This window comes from Panthera leo, chromosome A2 (genome assembly GCF_018350215.1).
Source record: "Panthera leo isolate Ple1 chromosome A2, P.leo_Ple1_pat1.1, whole genome shotgun sequence".
Taxonomy (NCBI): Eukaryota; Metazoa; Chordata; class Mammalia; order Carnivora; family Felidae; genus Panthera; species Panthera leo.
In genome coordinates this window covers 160779123-160797727 of record NC_056680.1, presented here as the reverse complement: position 1 = coordinate 160797727, position 18605 = coordinate 160779123, and the positions used below count along the sequence as shown (strand labels likewise).

General features: G+C 50.0%; 5 non-coding genes across 5 annotated transcripts; 4 read left to right on the top strand and 1 right to left on the bottom strand.

The window, feature by feature from the left end:
• The first annotated feature begins 312 nt into the window (after positions 1–312).
• On the top strand, positions 313–384 carry TRNAC-GCA. The gene has a single exon. It is a non-coding gene; the product is annotated as a tRNA-Cys (tRNA).
• A 4092-nt stretch (positions 385–4476) lies between these two features.
• TRNAC-GCA lies at positions 4477–4548 on the top strand. The gene has a single exon. It is a non-coding gene; the product is annotated as a tRNA-Cys (tRNA).
• Positions 4549–7979: 3431 nt separating this feature from the next.
• Positions 7980–8051, top strand: TRNAC-GCA. The gene has a single exon. It is a non-coding gene; the product is annotated as a tRNA-Cys (tRNA).
• Positions 8052–13361: 5310 nt separating this feature from the next.
• On the top strand, positions 13362–13433 carry TRNAC-GCA. Its single transcript has one exon. It is a non-coding gene; the product is annotated as a tRNA-Cys (tRNA).
• Positions 13434–16472: 3039 nt separating this feature from the next.
• TRNAC-GCA lies at positions 16473–16544 on the bottom strand. The gene has a single exon. It is a non-coding gene; the product is annotated as a tRNA-Cys (tRNA).
• Positions 16545–18605: the final 2061 nt, after the last annotated feature.

Sequence of the window (18605 nt, the reverse complement as noted above, 5' to 3'; positions counted from 1 at the left end):
ATGTATATATTTTCACTTGAATATACAGCTTTTTAAAAGAAGAATGTTTTCCTGATTATAATAAGGCAATAAAGGCGGTACTAGAACCAAGGGACAAGATGGTTGAGTGATAACTGCTTTCGCACAGTAGAGGAAAATCAAACAAGAACCGAGCTCTGTGGGAAATGAAGGGGAAGCTTCATCACTCAGGGCATCACTCTGAACGATGAGGTTCTGCAGGCCCCCTGAGTGAAAGACAGTCGCAGTGTCCTGGAAGGTACCTGGGTATTGCAACAGGTTAAAAGATGTCAGTTAGAAGTTAACATCGTGTGTGGGGGTATAGCTCCGGGGTAGAGCATTTGACTGCAGATCAAGAGGTCCCCGGTTCAAATCCGGGTGCCCCCTGGAGGTTTTCTTTCCGCGTCATCCCCGGTCCCGGCAGTGGTTTCACCCTACCTATTAATTAGGAGGCTTTTTAATTGTTTCACCCTACCTATTAATTAGGAGGCTTTTTAATTGGGCTGATTTCCTGTGGACGGCTCAGCAGACCGGAAGTGGAAGCGGGAGGAAAGGCCGGAAAGGGCATCTCCTGCTTCGGGAAGTGGTTTGCTGCGGGAAAATCGCATTGCCCGCCCAGAAACAGACCTTTTTGCCACGACCCTCTGGCCCACGTGTACGTCTGGTGATCTCAGGCACTGTTTCTCCTTCCGAGTGAGTAAGCAGGCAGGAGGCCGGGGCGCACACAGAAGCCGCAGCCACGAGACATCACAGGCCTCGGAGCCGGGACTCTGATGCGGGAGGCCTGGGCAGGGCCCATCGGGAAAACCTGGCACCCTTCTGCCCTTCCCCCTATCTCCTCCAACCCCACCCGCTCTAGATGATCTGACGGACGCGTGTGGGGCAAGACTACGCTGGATGATTTTTAAAGGACCTTTCGCCTAAATGTGTTTGATTCTCAAAGCCGGTGCCCTGGGCAGGGGCCTGAGAAGCTGCCAGGTGCAGAGGGAGGCCTGGCAGGAAAGGGGCCCCTCCGCCATGCAGCAGACCCCCCCACCCCCCAGGCTTGAGGCGAGCCCACGGAAGACGTGGGCGACTTGCTATGCTAAGAGCTCTGGATACCGATTGCGGGCCAGGGGCAAGGCGCCCTGGCTCCTCGGTGGGTCCTTTGAACACAGATCTCGTGGTCTCTGGTTCGCAATCCAGGGAGTCCCCACCTGCTGTCATTAAAAATATGTATGTTGCCGACCTTATTTCTTAGAGCAGTTTCCAGTTTACAGAAAAACTGGGCAGAAAGTACAGAGAGTTCTCCTATACCCCCTCACCTTACCCCCCCCCCCCCCCCGCCCCGGTTTCCGCGTCATTCACACCTTGCACTAGTGTGGTACATTTGTTAAAATTGGTGAATGCATATTGATACGTTATTAATACCCTGTAATTTACAGTAAGATTCCTGCAGTTTTATGGGTTTTGACCAACGCAGAATGCCATGTATCCACAATTACTAGCATCATGAAAGATAGTTCCACTGTTCTAAAAAATCCCCCCTGCTCTCCCTATTCATCCCTCTCCTCCCGGCAATCCCTGGCAACCACCTATGTTTTTACTGTCCATAGTTTTGCCTCTCCCAGAGTGTCATACAGTTGGAAGCATACTGTATATAGCCTTTTCAGGTCAGCGTCTTTCACTTAGCTATAGTCACTTAAGGTCCTTCCATGTCTTTTTGTGGCTTGACAGCTCATTTCTTTTTTAATCACTGAATAATATTCCATGGTATGGGCTTGCTGTCGTTTCTATTTAGACTTGGTGTTGGCATTCCCAATAACTGCATCTTCCAGCAAGAAGAGGAGAGAGAAATTAAGAGTGCACATACCTTGATGAGCACCAAGTATTGTATAGAATTGTTGAATCACTACACAGGACACCCGAAACTAACATGACACTGTATGTTAACTACACTAGAATTTAAAAAAAAAAAGGGGGGGGGGAAGAGAGGAGCAGCAGGTCAGGCCTTTGCTAGAAAGCTTCCCCCAGTCTCTGGTAGCACTACACAATTTTCTCCATTCCTCATCCTGCCATTGATTCAGTCTCACTGATGATACTTGTGGTACATATTTGTAACTATCTTACACCCTCAACGTTTGAAATTCCTTTCCATTTTGGGGGGATCCAGAGCTGTGCATGGCTGGTGGAAACCAGGATATAACTATACTACAAAAGGCAAAAGTACCAGACTTTGCCCTCCCACAAACCCCAGCAGGGCTTAGCCGATCCCATGCACGTGATGGAGACTTGGAACATGGAATGAGGTACACACAAGCAGGAAGAGTCTGGAATTTACTCCAGGGGGGCCACTGCTCTGGCATTGGCAGCGGGGCTGATGGCTGCAGCCGGTGCACAGTGGGGGCATTATCAGCCCCCTAACCAGGATGCTGTTTGGAGGTAAATGATCCTGACCCCCCCCCCCCCCCCCCCCCACCGGCTGTCCTTTAATTCTGCCCATTTTCTGAGCGTAGATCTCTAGGTTTCCTTTAGTGGTCTGAGATTTTTGTCATTGTGCCAGTAATTTCCTTGTTTGTTTCATTTAGCCATTATCAGTTTCTGTTTTTGAGACAGAATGCTGGCAGTGCGAAAATTGATACCAGAGTTCGGTGCAGGAGGTGAAGGGGACATGACATCGATCATCTGGTCTTGTTGGGGCTAAAAGCAGTGAACATCTGGCTAGTTATTCACAAATTGGGACCTGGCAGTCATTGACACACACTGACAAAGCAGGCAAGTTGAATATTGCCAGTGTCTCGTGGAAGGAAGTGCATGATGAGAGCCAGGCCTTGATGTGCTAAGAACACCAGGGGACACCATACAGTAAAGTGGCTAATTCTAGGGGCGCCTGGGGGGGCTCAGTCGGTTGAGCATCTGACTTAGGCTCAGGTCATGATCTCACAGTCTGTGAGTTCGAGCCCCACGTGGGGCTCTGTGCTGACAGCTCGGAGCCTGGAGCCTGCTGCGGATTCTGGGTCTCCCTCTCTCTCTGCCCCTCCCCCGCTCATGCTCTGTCTCACGCTCTCTCTCTCTGTCAAAAATAAATAAAACAGTAAGAAAATATATATTAAAGTGGCTAATTCTATTGGCATTGGGACTCAGAGAAATAAAACGCAGGTCAAATGTGTAAACCCTCTACCCAGCGCCAGGCACAGACAGTCTGATCTCTTACCCCTAAATAACTGAAAAAGCCTCCAGCCAAAAGTAGGGTTTGATCCTGTGGGTTACTGACTTATAATGTCAGTTAAATTAACAGTATCTTTGTCACATGCATGAAAGATAGGACACGAATCGGAAAAGAGTGGGATCTTCACATCCATCCCGGGCTTATTCAATGGCCTCAGAAACAAAGGCCAGAACTTCGGGCAGGGAGGCTAGGAACCAGCTCTGCCTAATGGATTTCGCCTCACGGGGGAACATGGCCACCCCAGGGAAGGGTGCCCAGCTTTCCAATCACCTCCCTTAATAAAAAGATGGTGTTTTATAGGGCCGGCAAACAGCCAGCAACATGGTAGCAGGTTGATTATGTTAGAAACATCCTGGATGGGGCGCTGCTTTGTTCTCACTGGAATACTTATTTCGAATTTACATTCTATTTTTGAAGTGAAACATGTTATCCGCGTAACGCAGTAATGATCCAAGTAAGCTGCACAGGAACGAGTCAAGAATCTCCCCTCTTTTACCGCATTTTCCATTGCATAGCTCAGTATCCTCTGTGGTCTCTGAAAAGTGAATCTCACTGGTCTCTGATGCCATGTAATAGAACATAGGTTACTGTGCTGGTGCCTTTTAGGAAGGACTGGTGTGTGTCCTCCCTATGTGAGTGAGGGTCGGCAGTGGGGAGGGAGTGGGAGTGGGGGCGTGGGTACATGCAGGGCCTGGGCTCTGCTGCCCCTGGGGCAGAAGAAAGAGCTATCTCTGACCATAAACCAGGGATCCTTGCGCCAGGGCTGTGGGTCTCCAAATAGCAGCCTTTATGCCTCTCGCCAGCTTCCTCTGTTGTGCTGCAGGAAGGATTCAGGGGCTCCTGCCTCTCTAGGGCCCAACCAAGCCGCTGGGAGACTGCCTCAGGAGGGGATTGGGCTGGGGAGACGGGGGAAGATGTGAAGGAAAACGGGCGAGAGAGCAAGCAAGGGTGAGGCTGGGGAGGATGGGGCAGAGCAGGTGTAGCTGAGGGAGGAGGGAAGAAAGGAAGGATGGGGGGGCTGGGGTCCACAGAAACCTGGTGCCTCCTGCAGTTCAGGTGTGGCTGTAGTGGAAAAGTGCTAGGAGACAAGCGAAGGGTCCCTGGGGAATCGAAAAGGCGGTGTTATGGCTGCATAGCCGTCTTTAGTGAGTTGCGGTGCACCTGCCGGCTTCACAGGCCGACCAGGAATGAACAGAACTTACAGTGCCCTATGGAATGTTTGGTGCGGCGTCACAGGTGAAATAATGTAAAGAGGACCTCATTCCATGCAAGGGGGTATAGCTCAGGGGTAGAGCATTTGACTGCAGATCAAGAGGTCCCCGGTTCAAATCCGGGTGCCCCCTGCTGGAGCTTTGCTTTATTGCCTCTCGTAGAGGAGTGGCTTCCCAGCTACCACATTCTATACAATGTCATCAGTTGCCCTCCCCACCTCTTTTCCCCAGGCCCTGGTGTTTTTTCAGGCGTCCTTTCTCCCTTGACATACTGAAGTATGGTAGGTTCCTGGTATCAAATTTCTGAGGGGCAGAGGCCAGCCAGGTGGCCGGCGGCGGCAGGTGCACACACGGAGTTGGGAGGGCCCAGGGTGATGGTCACCGGCCCAGCTGGGGCTATCGGGTCCACCGTGGGACTTCATTCCCCAGGTGCGTGCCTGGGTCCTCACATTCCCACACCACTGACCAACCCTGCAGCAGAGACCAAGGGGAAGGAAAAGCAAAAAAACGAAAAACGAAACAGAACAAAACAACACGTAGCAGGGAAGAGGGAGACAAGCCCCTTTTCTCCTGAACATCCCTCCGGCGCCCTCTACTGACAGCTCTTAGCATTGTGCTCGCTTAAGGAGAAAGGCGTAGGGAAGCCAGTCCGTTATTGTAGGGCAGGTATGGAAGCATGAATTTGGACCCAGGAGTCAAAAAATTGATAACTGGCACATCGTGTGAGTGCCAACAGGATGTTAGCAGGTGTATGCAGGTGGGCGCTTGAGATCATCCTGCAAATTTGAGTGTGCCCTCTGGCATTTCTGCCATTACTGTGAGATGTGTTTATCCTGTGAGCTGCTGCCCCTTCAGCCTGGGCCCCAGAAAGAACACACGTGGTCCAACCTTAAGCGCGACTCACCTAGAAAGGCCAACGCCCTCTGGACCCACAGCTTGAAGCGGGCTTACCCAGCCAAGCCCAGCCTCTATCAATTGATTCTCATTCAATATTCTGACCCATGAGCATGAGAATAAATGCTTATTGTCGTGTGTCAATGCTTTGGGGCGTTTTTGCAACACTCTTATGAATACGACTGGAAAATACTAACATTGACACACAGAAGGGGCCTCCTGCTATAACAAAAGCCTAAAGTACATGACATGTCTTTATGATGAAGCATGGGGAATTAGTGGGAAGTTAGTGGGGTAACTATTATTGAGGGCAGGGAAAACGGGCTCGTGATAACCTGGAAGGCAGAAAATGCATTTGAACTTGTAGTGTTAGCGGTAGGATATTACGAAGAAAAATACTGAATGCATGAGCTGTTTTGTTACAGGCTGTTTTTGATAAAGTACTGCAAAAAAAAAGATTTGAGTTCAGAAGACAACTTACTGGTTTGCAGTCAGAATTTAGAGGCAATCTAGATAGCTCAGAATTGTGTAGTGAGAAAAATAAAACCATCCCGTCCAAAACAAAGGCGAGGCTGTTATTACATCACTTTAGCCAAAAGGCTAAATCCAGAGCCTTCCAGTAAGACATAGCCCCAAACCAAATCAAGCTTAATGTGCTCATAGCTTAGATGTACCTCATTAAGAGCACTGAAGAATTAAGCCGATACTAAGTATATCCTCTCGGCTGGACAAAAGTATTCCTAGAAAGACTGAGGATGTGCCCAAGTACTTATAATTGAGCTGGAGGGAGAGCATACATCAAAGAGAATTGTGGTCATGGCTTTCGGCATGTGGAGTCAAATACATAGAAAACCCACACATTTCTTGAGAGAGCTGTATTGGCGAAAACATTACTAGCCTGGACAAAAAAGTTACCAAGACTGGAGAATAAAAGGGCCTGGGCTTCCAGCATTCCATAGGGGGAAGCAAACTGAGAAGAATGCCTAGCCACAACAAAGGACATGTTTTCCAATGATCTCTCCAGAAATTTCAGAGAAGGAGGAAGGAAAAAAGGAAGACGTCTTAGAGGGTGGGCCCATGAGTCATGCAGAACAGTGAGCAGGGAGCTCTCCCTAGGTAGCAGAACCAGAGCTGACTCAAGGAATTTTCCCTACTGCTGGAACGCGTATGTTGTGTGCCACTGGGTTTTGGGGTGGTTTGTTATACAATATTATTGTAAAAAGGCTGGCAAATACTGAATTTGGTATCTAGAAGGAGGCTCTGTCTGTAACAAAAGGCAAAAGGGGAGCGTGGCCACTTATGCCTAGCATTTCAATGTCTATGGCCATGTGTTTCCCGTTGTGATCAGTCATTGCACGTAAACATTTACTGCCGTAAGTCTGTTCCTGCACCATCGCTGGACTTTGGGTGTATGAGTGGTAGATAATTTGTTTCTTAAGCTTATAGGTCTCTGGATCGAGAGAAGCCTCATCTGGATCTAACGTATATCATAAGATCCTGGACTTCGTCTGACTGAATGAGGCTTTGGGGGCTTTGGGATGAGGCTGAGTACCTTATGCACGTGGAAGAGATTTAAGTAATTATGACCAAGAGGGCAAATAATGGTAGATTAAAATGTTGGCCCCAGTTCTGCACTTGTTCTATGTGTGCCCTTTGCCACAAGACTTTTCACATCCTCCCATTAGAAGTGGAACAGGTTTGGGGTGGCTCCGTCAGTTAAGCATCCGACTCCTGATTTTGGCTCAGGTCATGGTCTCACAGTCGTGAGATCGAGCCCTCCATTAGTCTGAGCATGGGGCTTGCTTGAGATTCTCTCCCTCCCTGTCCCTCTCCCTCTACCCCTCCCCTGCTTGCACGTACGTTCTCTCTCTAAAAAAAAAAAAAAAAAAAAAAAAGATAGATTTCCCTGCCCTTGATTTAAGGGTAGGTCCTAAGACTTGCTTTCACTGATGGGATATTAGCACGTGTGATACTAACAGAGGCTTGAAATCTGCTTGCGTGCTTGGGCTTGACCTTTTTGCATTTCTGCCACTGCCATGAGAAAATTTTCCCTGCTAGCTGTGACTCTTCCAACCTGGACCCAGGAAGAAACAGACTTGGAGCAGACCTGTGCCCAACTCACATAAAGAAATGAAGCACAGGAAAAAAAACGAAAAAAGAAAGAAACCAAGCACAGATGGACCTCCAGCTTGAAGCAGGGCCACCAGGTCAAGCTCAGACTAGATCTACTGGTTGTCACCCATGTTGCTGACCCTATGAACATGAAAAGAAATGCTTATTGTTGCATGCATCTGAATTTGGGGATGGTTTGTTATGAAGCGTTATTATGGACATAACAGGCCTGATTCCTACACTTCCTCTCCCTTCTCCCCACCCCCCAGGTACTGAGCAAGGGGTGAGGAGGAGATTGCAGTTTATGGGAGGAATTCAGATTGTGGCTTCAAAATGGAAAAGTGCTATTTGACCAGCCAGAAGCTCTGGGTGGTGGGGGGGGGGGGTGTGGGGAGGAAGGGTGAACTCCTGGCCAGAGGGTGGTCTCCAGTCAGTTTCTAGTGGGCTTGCCAGTTTCATTGGCTGACCAAGAGTGAATAGAATGTACAGGACACTGTGGAATGCTTGGGTGTGGTGTCACGGGTTAACTATGCTAATGAGGAGCAGGACCACAGTAAGGGGGTATAGCTCAGGGGCAGAGCACCTGACTGCAGATCAAGAGGTCCCCGGTTCAAATCCGGGTGCCCCCTGTAGGTGGCTTACCTTATTGACAAATAAGTGACCTAAGTTAGGGTCCTGCTTATTGGAAAGTCCTCTCCATTGCCACCTTCCTTTTCTCAGGTGACTTCTGGGATGCGGCACATGTCATGGAGCTGTTATGAATGACATATGTGTGACAGAAGGTCCTAAGTTCCTCTTCAAACTTTACCTTATGATCACAGGTTACCCAGCCTGCCTGCACGCACTTAGGGACCTTAGTTAAAAAAAAAAAAAAAAAAAAAAAAACAGATGAGCCCTAGGGATTATGATTTAGTCGGACACAGGAGGTACCTGGGAACTTTTGCTTTGGGGAGGCACACATCCCACCACCCCTCCGCTAACTTCAATTGTAACATCCAGTGGTTCCAAGTAAGTATTTTGGAACATACAACACTATGTAATGTTAAACAACCTTCTGGTGGTGAACATCAATGGGCTGTAGGCACGGAGAGTGGCCAGGTGTGCAGAGGGGAGAGAATGCAGGAAAGGCAGGGAAGGTGTGGGCATGCTAGGGTGGTGACAGATCGTAGTGGCACCATACTGCTAGGTGTGGTGACTGCCCATAACTGATAACTTTGCTTTAATTTCTTGTTAATGTTTATTTATTTTTAAGGGGGGGGGGCAGTGCAAGCAGGGGAGGGGCAGAGAGAGAGAGGGAGACACACACACACACAGAGCAAGCTGGGGAGGGGCAGAGAGAGAGGCAGACATAGAATCCAAAGCAGGCTCCGGGCTCTGAGCTGTCAGCACAGAGCCTGACGCGGGGCTCGAACTCACGAACCGTGAGGTCATGACCTGAGCCAAAGTCAGCTACTTGACCGACTGAGCCTCCCAGGTGCCCCTCAACTCTGCTTTAAAGTTCAGAATTGAAACACACTTATTAGACGAGACTGGTTGTTTCTGAATGAAGCGTTTGATTGACAATCTAGAGGTCCCTGGTTCCAATTCAGGTGTGTTGTTTTTCTTTTTCCCTCCCAACTTTAGAACCTTCTTTCCATCTTTTGAGGATGTCCAATTATGGGAGCCCTGGTGGAAGAAATGTCTCCTCTTGCAGCTGCAGAGGCCAAATATAAAGGCGATTTTCTCCCTTTCTCCCAGCACTGCTGGCCAAACAGGTGCTCCTGACTCACACTACACTCGGAATGAGTGACACAAATCCCAGGGTTGGCAGCGCCCGAGGGCCTGGCTGGCTGAGTCCCCTTGGGTCGCCCCTGCCTCGCGTGAACCTGCGCCTCCAGCCTTCCCTTCAGCGCTGCAGGCTCCCTGCCACACAGACAGTGGTCATCTCATCTTTTGCCACAGGCAGAACCAGTTTCTGTTTCTGGAACCACGTGCCTAGGCCGATACAACATTTGGGGTCTTTTGCTGCTGGCAAAAGACCTTCACGAAAGTGGGGTGGCTATAGAATTGCTTTTCTGTCCTATTGGCGTTGAAGGAGGTGGAAGTCCAGTTGATTCGTCAGGGCTGAAAATCTGAGAGCCCACGGGCTGTCAGTGGGAAGTTAGCTGATGAACTGATCACATGGATTCAACTGGCCAATGGGTTGGAGGAAGCTTATTCATCGGGCAGGCATCTGATGGCTGTTTACGGCTGGCGTGCATTCCGATCGGTCAGTGTCTATGCTGTGAGCCGTGGTTAAGGGTTCTGAGTACCACTCCTTCTTGGAATAGAGATCCCGCTGAAGGACAGAACCTTTAGGGACCACGTGTTGGGATAGAGCAGTAGAAAGAGCCAAGCCAAGGCTGACGGTCTCGGGAAGCTCAAAGTCGTGCAGTGGAAAGCTCCGATGTGTGTGTTCTCTTCTCCGGACACAGATGGAGACGGCAGACTTCCCAATAACCCCAGCCCAACACTCAGCTCGTCTGCTCAATGACTGACGTGCTGAAAACCAAAGGCAAGATCGTCAAATTTCTATCCTATTGGGTTCATAGTTTCACCCGCCTCTTGTATGAATCATTTCACAGCATGTCAGGGCCCCTCCTCCAATTCAAAAAGCAAGCGGTGGAGCACCGGGGTGGCTCAGTCGGTTTAGCGTCCGACTTCGGCTCAGGTCATGATCTCGGGGATCTTGGGTCCGAGCCCTGCACGGAGTCTGCTTCAGATCCTCTGTCTCCCTCTCTCCCTGCCCCTTCCCCCCTCAAAAATAAATAAACATAAAAAAAGCAAGTTGCTACATCTTGCTTTCATTTTAGCCTTTATTGGGACTGTTCCTATTACCCGGGTAATGGTGCAAGGAATGACAAAATACTTAGACACAAAGGGTCTCCCTGAATAGTCAGGTAGAACATGGGGGATGGTTATTAGTTGCCAAGTTCTGCCTACATGTACATATGGTTCTATATTGTGTTTGTATTTTATAATCCCCAAAGCTTTTCTCTAATATTTAACTCGTGTGCACACGTATGCATGTGCGCGCGCGCGCGCACACACACACACACACACACACACACACACACACACACTGTGTCATCTCCCATTTCAATGTATGTGATGGCCTTTCTGCTTTTTATCCAATAATGAGTAGAGCTTTGTAATAAGGGAAACAGCCTTGTTACTTAATTCAAAGGGATATTTAGCAGATGCCTCAGCAAAAGATAAAGAACAGGAAAACACTGAACTCCTAAGATTGCTGCTGTAATCTCTGAGGCTGATGTGGTCATGCCTTTCCCAAGCCTGATTTTCTGCTTCCTACCAATTCTGTGATGTATTTCCAATAGTTCTTTTATATATTTTTTTAAGTTTATTTATTCATTTTGAGAGAAAGAGCATGTGAGCTGGGGAGGGGCAGAGAAAGAAGGAGAGAGAGAGAATCCCAAGCAGGCTCTGCATTGTCAGCACAGAGCCCGACGCAGGGCTGAGACCCACAATATCAACTGATACACCTGCCTTTACCGTCTTTTTCCTTTCTAGCAATTGGAATGCACCATGATGACATCTTTGGACTGACCCAGTGGATGAGGAACAGAAGCTTTGTAAGAAAAATCCATCTGGGTGTGCAGAAATGCAAAAACTCTTCCAAAAAATAAGACCATTGGAGCCACCAAAATGAGGTCAGAGATCTGAATCTGGATACCCCTGTGCTATGAGACCACTAGCCTGGATACTGGGTTCTTGGCACAACATCATCAGGAAGGGAGCAGGTGGGATCGGGGCAGTTGGGACCTGTCTCCACCGACCCATTTCGAATCTTTTTGGAACCAGTCTCTTTTCAGACAGAAGCATCTCCTGTTTAAGTGACACAGACCATTGGAATTGTTGCACTTTTTTTTAAGGTTTTATTTTATTTTGAGAGAGTGTGAGTGGGGGAGGGGCAGAGAGGAAGGGAGAGAGAGAGGATCCCAAGCAGGCTCCGCACTGTCCGTGCAGTGTCGATGTGGGGCTTGAACTTAACTGCGAGATCATGACCTGAGCCAAAATCAGGAGTCGGATGATTAACAGGCCGAGACACCCAGGCACCCCAAGTTGTTGCTTTTTATTAAAGCAAAACTAACTTGCGTGGAGAAAAGCAAATAGGTCATGTCAGAGATGTTTATAATTTGCATATCGTTTTCTTACAAAGATGAAGCTATTCTATGACGTTTTTAACATCAAAAGGAATAGATGACTTTTTCACACCAATAAAAAAAAGCTTTTAGGACACCTTTCTTAGTGGATACAGAGTATTCTTCTGTATGGCGGCTGCTACCACTCTTGACTTAGCCAACACTCCTTTGTTGGCCCCCCACACGGTTTCTAACCTCCCCTCGTACAGACAGATCTGCAAAGCGTCCTGTTCAAGATGCATGTCTGCTTTTCATCTAGTTTGGCCTCCATATGCTATGCCAATTTGGATGATTGTCCCTTCTCTGCATCCTTGGGATCTCTGTGGCCTTTGGGCCTCGTAGTGGTAACTTCCAGGAGAGGTCCAAGGAGGAAGGGACCGCTGGTCCCAGTCTAGGAGATAGTAAAGGCCTGAGTTTGGTGCCCAAACAGCGAGTCCTTGTACCTGGTCCCAAGTCATCTGGCTGTGCTGGGCTGATGGTTTGGGGCCAGCATGGCACCGTGACTTGTCCAGTAAGGCCATCTCCCTTTAAAGCCAAGGAGTAAGGAACGAAAAGAGTGGGGGTAGCAGAGAAAGCAATGTAGGACAGCGCAGAGGAGCCCATGCTGCAGGGAGTCAGAGTGGGACTGGCGGCAGCGGACTGGGGAAGTGAAACCTGAGCGCGAGGGAAGGAAAGAGGGAAGATTCCAGCTCTAAGCAATGATTAGTGCCCCACACGGGGACTGGGGAGGAGGCCGCAGTGCTCTGGGCAGGGAAGATTTCTAGAAGTTTCTAGAGAAGGACAGAATACGTCCAGAGTCAGACAGAGGTCTACCTGGACGAGGTCGGGCAGTCAGCTCCCACTAGTTTGCTAGGGATGAGAAGTGAGAGTGCGTGATAGCTCCTTGGGCACAACCACACAGGTGACGTGGTGCTCACCAGGAACCCCAGTTCAGGGGGAGAGCCTCTGACTTTGTGTCGGGGAGTCCCTGGTTCCAGTCAGTGCGTCGCCTGTTGGCATTTCTTTTTGCTCTGACCTCCCGTTTGCCATCACGCGGTCCTGTGTCTGTGCTCCGGTGACCACAAATCTCTCATTCTTGCCTCACCGCTTTCCACGCACTGCACGCTTATTTCTGCTGCCTGACCCACGGAACGATGCAACAGGCAGAGAATAAGGGAGAAAACGAAGATAGGAAGGGGGTAGCTCAGTCTCCTGCCCAGTTTAGTGCAAAGAGGCCCCCTAATCATAAACGTGGATTCTAGTGGTAACTTGGTCATTAAACCAAGTGAGTTTGGTTGGGGCGTGATTTGAATTCCAAACTTTTTTTTTTTTTTTTCCAGATCTATCCCATGAGGGGCACAACAGCTCCCAAATCATCAGGAGCTTGTTAGAAGCTCATGTTGTCCCTCGTCCCCTTCCCAGAGAGTCTGGCTTAGGGGTTCTCAGGTGGGGCCCAAGCCCTGCCTCCCCTCCCCTCCCCTCCCCTCCCCTCCTCTCTGTCTGTTGAGCAGCTAGTTCTGTATCCCGCTCTTGCAGATGAGTCTGAAGAATGTTCCAGCTGCAAACCTCAATGTGGTCAATGCCAGTGCCTACAGCCAGGGGCTGAGGGAAGGAGGAGGTTGTAAGTGGAGGTAAGGGGCAGGGGTGGGCATAGTGGGGAGGGCATGTTTGCAGGGGTGTTAGGACGGCAGAGTGCCACCAAGAATACATCTCGAGTCAGAGACAGTCAGGGCGTGGCTCTGAAGGATTAAAGAGTTTATTAGACACCTATAAGCAGGTGGGGGTATAGCTCAGGGGTAGAGCATTTGACTGCAGATCAAGAGGTCCCTGGTTCAAATCCAGGTGCCCCCTTATTATGCCTGCTTTTGCCCCCCTATAACAACTGTTGTGTCCCCCACTTGGAAACCCCTCTGAGAAGAGATGGATCCCAACCCCTCGGTTTCACCTCCTGTGTTTCTCCAACACTCAAGTGGGCTCCACCACCCAAGCCTCTCTGGTGGCTTCAGGTGGGCATTTGTGTTATTCTTTGACTGCCCAGCACCCGAACCCCCACCCGAAACAGTGAGTCTTGGGGGAAAGCACAGCTTTGCAACCTGCTCTACCAAACCAACGTGCCAAATCCTGCCCGGGCCTAGGACCCGGCTCAGACCTTGCCAGGTGAATTCCACTGCAGGATACAGAGCTCTGGCCGCCTTTGCAGGGCTGGAGGGTCCTTCGGCACCCACTGGGGATACAGTGGCTTCTGCCCCCGCATGGTGCTCTGCTGTGCCCTTGGCTGTGATTTTGACCACTGGGGTCCCTTTGAGCCTGGCTCTCCCACCCTCCCTCCGGGGCCTTGGGCTCCTGCCAGCCTGCCAGTGACCGTCTATTCTGTTTCCACCAGACAGAAGCAGGTTCTGGGTTCGCACCTGTGTGCATGACTGGCTGAGAAATGGGTACAGGGAGCCATTTGCAAGCAAGAGATCCTTGGAGAAATGGGGGGCTGGGGGCAGATGTGGGACTGGGGAGCTAACTGCCAGGCCTAGCTGTGCTGAAGTCAGTAAAAGTCCAGTCGGCCCCTCCTGGTAGGAGTATAGCAGGTCAGGGTCCACAGAGACGAAACAGCTAAATAAATTCTTGCCTGGGGCCAACCGAACCAAAGAGCCCGCTGAGATCGAGAGACATGGTGGCTGATTCTAACATACTGGGAACGCCTGGATCCGAGGTCCAGCTTCTTTGTTCAGGGCTCAGAAGGCCACACGGGGTCTCCAGTGGCCGCGCTGAGAAAATCTAAGGCACCACATGACCCAGCGGAACACCGGAGGCAGACTTTGATCCTGAGGTTGCCAAATTCCCTTGAAACCAGAGCTTCCCTGGTCTCCTGCGTGAAAGTTGGGGCATTTGTTCAGGGGAGAACGGTGCTTCCAAAACCATACAGGGGATTTCTGAGAGGATGGGGAGGAACCAGCACCAGAAGCCAACTCCAGAAGCCACCAGTCCCCATGGATTTCGTCTTAAACCAGGACTGATAGGATTGCTTGCAGAGGGTCCAGTGCCCCGGCCCCCACCTGCCAAGTGCAGAAGCTGCCCGCTCGCTGCTGGTAACAGAGAACACCCAGGGGGTCTTTCGGGCCCATCAGAATCTTTGTGCGTCTGGTTTGGAATCCACACGGCCTGTGGCCCCAGGAGGGGACAGTGTGGGGTCCCCTGCAGGGGGGGACGTGGGTGTGGTCTGACTGTCCCGGGGCAGTAGCCCTGCCAGCAAAGTGAGAGTCCCCGTGCCCATTCAGAAGGCTTTTGGGCTTTGGTACCCCAAACAGGCATCCCTGCCCCCTCCAGGTGTGCTGAGTCCCAGATGTGAGGCCTTCTGAGGCAGATGGGGCTGCCCACAGGGAAGGTGACTTCAGCCTTCCTGGCCAAATGCCTCCCCTAGACTCAGCCCAAGGATTTGGCCTTGGGATGAAGAAGAAGTGTCTTGAACAGGAGAGGCTGGGGGGGGTCTGGGGGGCAAAAACAAATGAGCCCAGGAGGAGGTGCAGTGAGGAGGGAAGGTCGGGGGGAACACCAAAGCGTACCAGCTAGAGACACAAGTGGGGGCGGGTACTGGGCAGGCCAGAGGGGGCTTCTGGGCACTCAAATGAGGGGTCGGTGGGAAAGGGGAGGGAGCCGATGGCCAGGAGAGGGTGAGTCAGCCAGGACACGGGGCAGATGGGAATAAACAGCAACTACCAGGTATTGGGAGGTCCCAACCAGGAAACAATTTGAAGTGAGCTCCTGGCTCAGGGGAAAAGATCCGACTGCGGGTCAAGAGATCCCTGGGTCAGATTTCCAGGCCGCCGTGAGCTTATCTCATTTAGTACCGGATGGGGGGGTTGGTGGACATGATCCGGGTCATTATGTGGCGTCATGTCTGGCACCAGGTTTGGGAAGTGGAAAGAGCCCAAGACCAGCCGTGTGAGATCTGGCCCCAACCCTATTATTAATCAGGTGTGTGTGCTTGGGAACGTCTCTTAATTATGGCCTCTGTTCAAGCCTGTCACACGGGGCACCGAACTAAATTGGCGGTTTCCAATTCTGACTTTCCACCGGGATCATCCCATGGGCTTGTTAAAAATAGAGTCTGTTGGCCCCACGCCCAACTATTCCGATCCAGGCAGTCTGATCTGGAGCCTGTGAGCTGTGTTTCCGAGAAAGCACACACCCCGCTGCCCTTACCCCCTCACACACCAGGGGCTGCGATGGGCAGTCCCCCCGGGGACCCTTGGCCTTAGAGGAGCCCGGAGCCCTCCAGTGACACAGCCCTGCTCTGACCCAGATGTCCTCGGCCACGGGTGGCTGGTGTGGGCAGGGGATTGTGCAGAAGGAGGGCAGGAATGCCTTCCACCTGCAGTAGAGGTCCGACTAGACATGAGGGGTATGCCAGTGTCTAAAGGAGTTCTGGAAAAAAAAAAATAAAAAAAAAAAAAAAAAGGAGTTCTGGGATTCACGTGGGAGGCCAGAAGTGTCCCTGTCACAGTGAGGTGAGCTTTAAAGGGCAGGTGCACCTTACCTGTTCCTGTCCTTACTGATTTGGGGAATGGGGTTCGAGCTTCCTTTCCCTCACTGGAGCTGGTGACTCTACACTGAGGAGAGAGAGAAAAGAGGCAGGGAAGGCCAGTCCTCTGTCATCTTCTATACTAACTCCTTGGAGTCAGTCCTCCAGAGCCAACCGAAATCCTGCTCTTCCGCAAGGGGTGGGGCTGAGTCTGGAGCGGGCCCCAGGGGGAGCTCCAAGAGCTGGGGGCTAGAGCCTCAGACCAGGGGCTCTGGCCTGCAGAGGGTTTGATCTGCTTCATCTTTCTTTGCCGGGTGTTCTGGCCAAGGAGGACCAGGCAATATAGGACCCACTTGTGATTAAAAGCTAGTAAAGGAAGGGGGCACCCGGATTTGAACCGGGGACCTCTTGATCTGCAGTCAAATGCTCTACCCCTGAGCTATACCCCCTTAACTGGCATGGTGATGTATTATTAACACCTTGTACCTGTGTCAATACACCGGGGTTCAGTTTTGCTGGTTGGACTGTCCTAGCCAACTCTGCTCCTCTCAGCTCTGGCCTCCCTCCCGCAGGAAACCAGCCCGTCCTCTTCGTGTATCTCTTCTGTGTGCACCTGGCTGTGGGCGCCCAGTAGCCTCCTTGACCCTTACAGGTGGGCAGACCCTTAAAATCATGCAGGAAACTCCCTCCCACTGTTCCCCATCCACTGCATGTCAGGCACACTGGGACGGTGACATACCTGTGACCAGGTGACAGCGCCTTCCCCTGTGCCGAGAGAAGGTTCAGAGCCCACGTCCGAAGATTATTTAATTACACGGAAGAACATCCACGAGAATTTGCCAAATGGAAAGGCAGGTTGCAAAACAATGTGTCTGCATGAAATTATACATGATCTCAGCTTTTTCTTTTTTTTTTCTGTGCTTTTATTTATCTTTCAAGCTTTCCATATTGAACATGTGGCCTTTAAAAAAAAAAAGTTACTTAGGAAAAATTATACGCTAGGAGACTCCCGCTCCTAGGGATTTCTTCCTCTAATAGTCCCATGAGTACACAAAGGCACACATATCTGGAGATTCATCGCAGCATTTCCTTTTTTTGTATCAGCAATAAACTGGAAACCACCTAAATATCCATTGACGGGGATTAGGTTACAAACATGGTGTCACAGGATGGGCTGTGATGCGACAGAAAATGATGAAATAAGCCCAGAGCGCTATCTATGCGAGGACTCATAAACAAGATCATGAAGGCCAAAAAGCAAACTAGGCGGCATATGATGTGAGATCCTTTGGGCTTTTAAAAAGATACTATATAGGGGCGCCTGGGTGGCTCAGTCAGTTAAGAGTTAGGCTCAGGTCATGATCTCGCGGTTTGTGAGTTCGAGCCCCGTGTTGGGCTCTGTGCTGTCGTCTCAGAGCCTGGAGCCCGCTTCGGATTCTGTGTCTCCCTCTCTCTCTGCCCCTCCCCTGCTCATGCTCTGTCTCTCTCTGTCTCATAAATAAATCAAACATTAAAAATTTTAAAAAGATACTATATATACATATCATTAGATGATAAGAAAGATTACACATACATACAAAGGTATTTATGTGTAAACATATATTAAATTTTTATATATAAAATACATAATGTATAGTTAGTATATATTTAATATGTTTAAATATAAATTTTCCTATTTTAAATATTTCGTTATATACATTTGTTATATATACTTTGTTATATATATATTTGTTATATACATTTGTTATATATATTTTATTATGTATTGGACATTAATATTTTATGTTATATACATATAGTGCATATATATTTTTTTAATTTTTAAAATGTTTTTTATTTATTTTTGAGAGAGAGAGAGAGAGTGTCAGTGGGTGGTGGGCAGAGAGAGGGAGACACAGAATCCAAAACAGGCTCCAGGCTCCGAGCTCTCAGCACAGGGCCCGACGTGGGGCTCGAACCCACAAACTGGGAGATCAGGACCTGAGCTGCAGTCAGATGCTCGACAGACTGAGCCACCCAGGCACCCCTAAAATGTGTATATTATATATAACATATATATATAATATATAATCTCCTCTGGAAGGAAATAAACCAAAGAGCTATTGCCAACGAGTGGGTGAGGGATTCTTCAATTTTCCAATTTACGCGTGTAATAACCCAATGTCGGCACAGTCCCACCTTCCAGGTACTGACTGAGTGGTTACAAGTAACCGAGAGAAAGCACTGCAGACGTTCCTTCCTTCCCCCAGCTCTGCAGCTGCCCTCATCCTGACTCCTCCCTCTTCCCTGGGCCCCTCCGGGTTTGTCCTTCACCCACCACCTCTGCTGCGGTTGTGCAGGCATTTCTTGTTTCTGCCAGTCTCCAGCCCCCTCCCCTCCCCTCCGGTGCCGTCACTCTGGTTTCACACACGGGTTGTCCACTGTCCACCCAGCTAGGATCCAAGATGTCCTTGGTTGCTCTGAAGGCAAAGGGCCAGCCCGCTGCCTTCTTGAGACGCCCGGCACCTGCC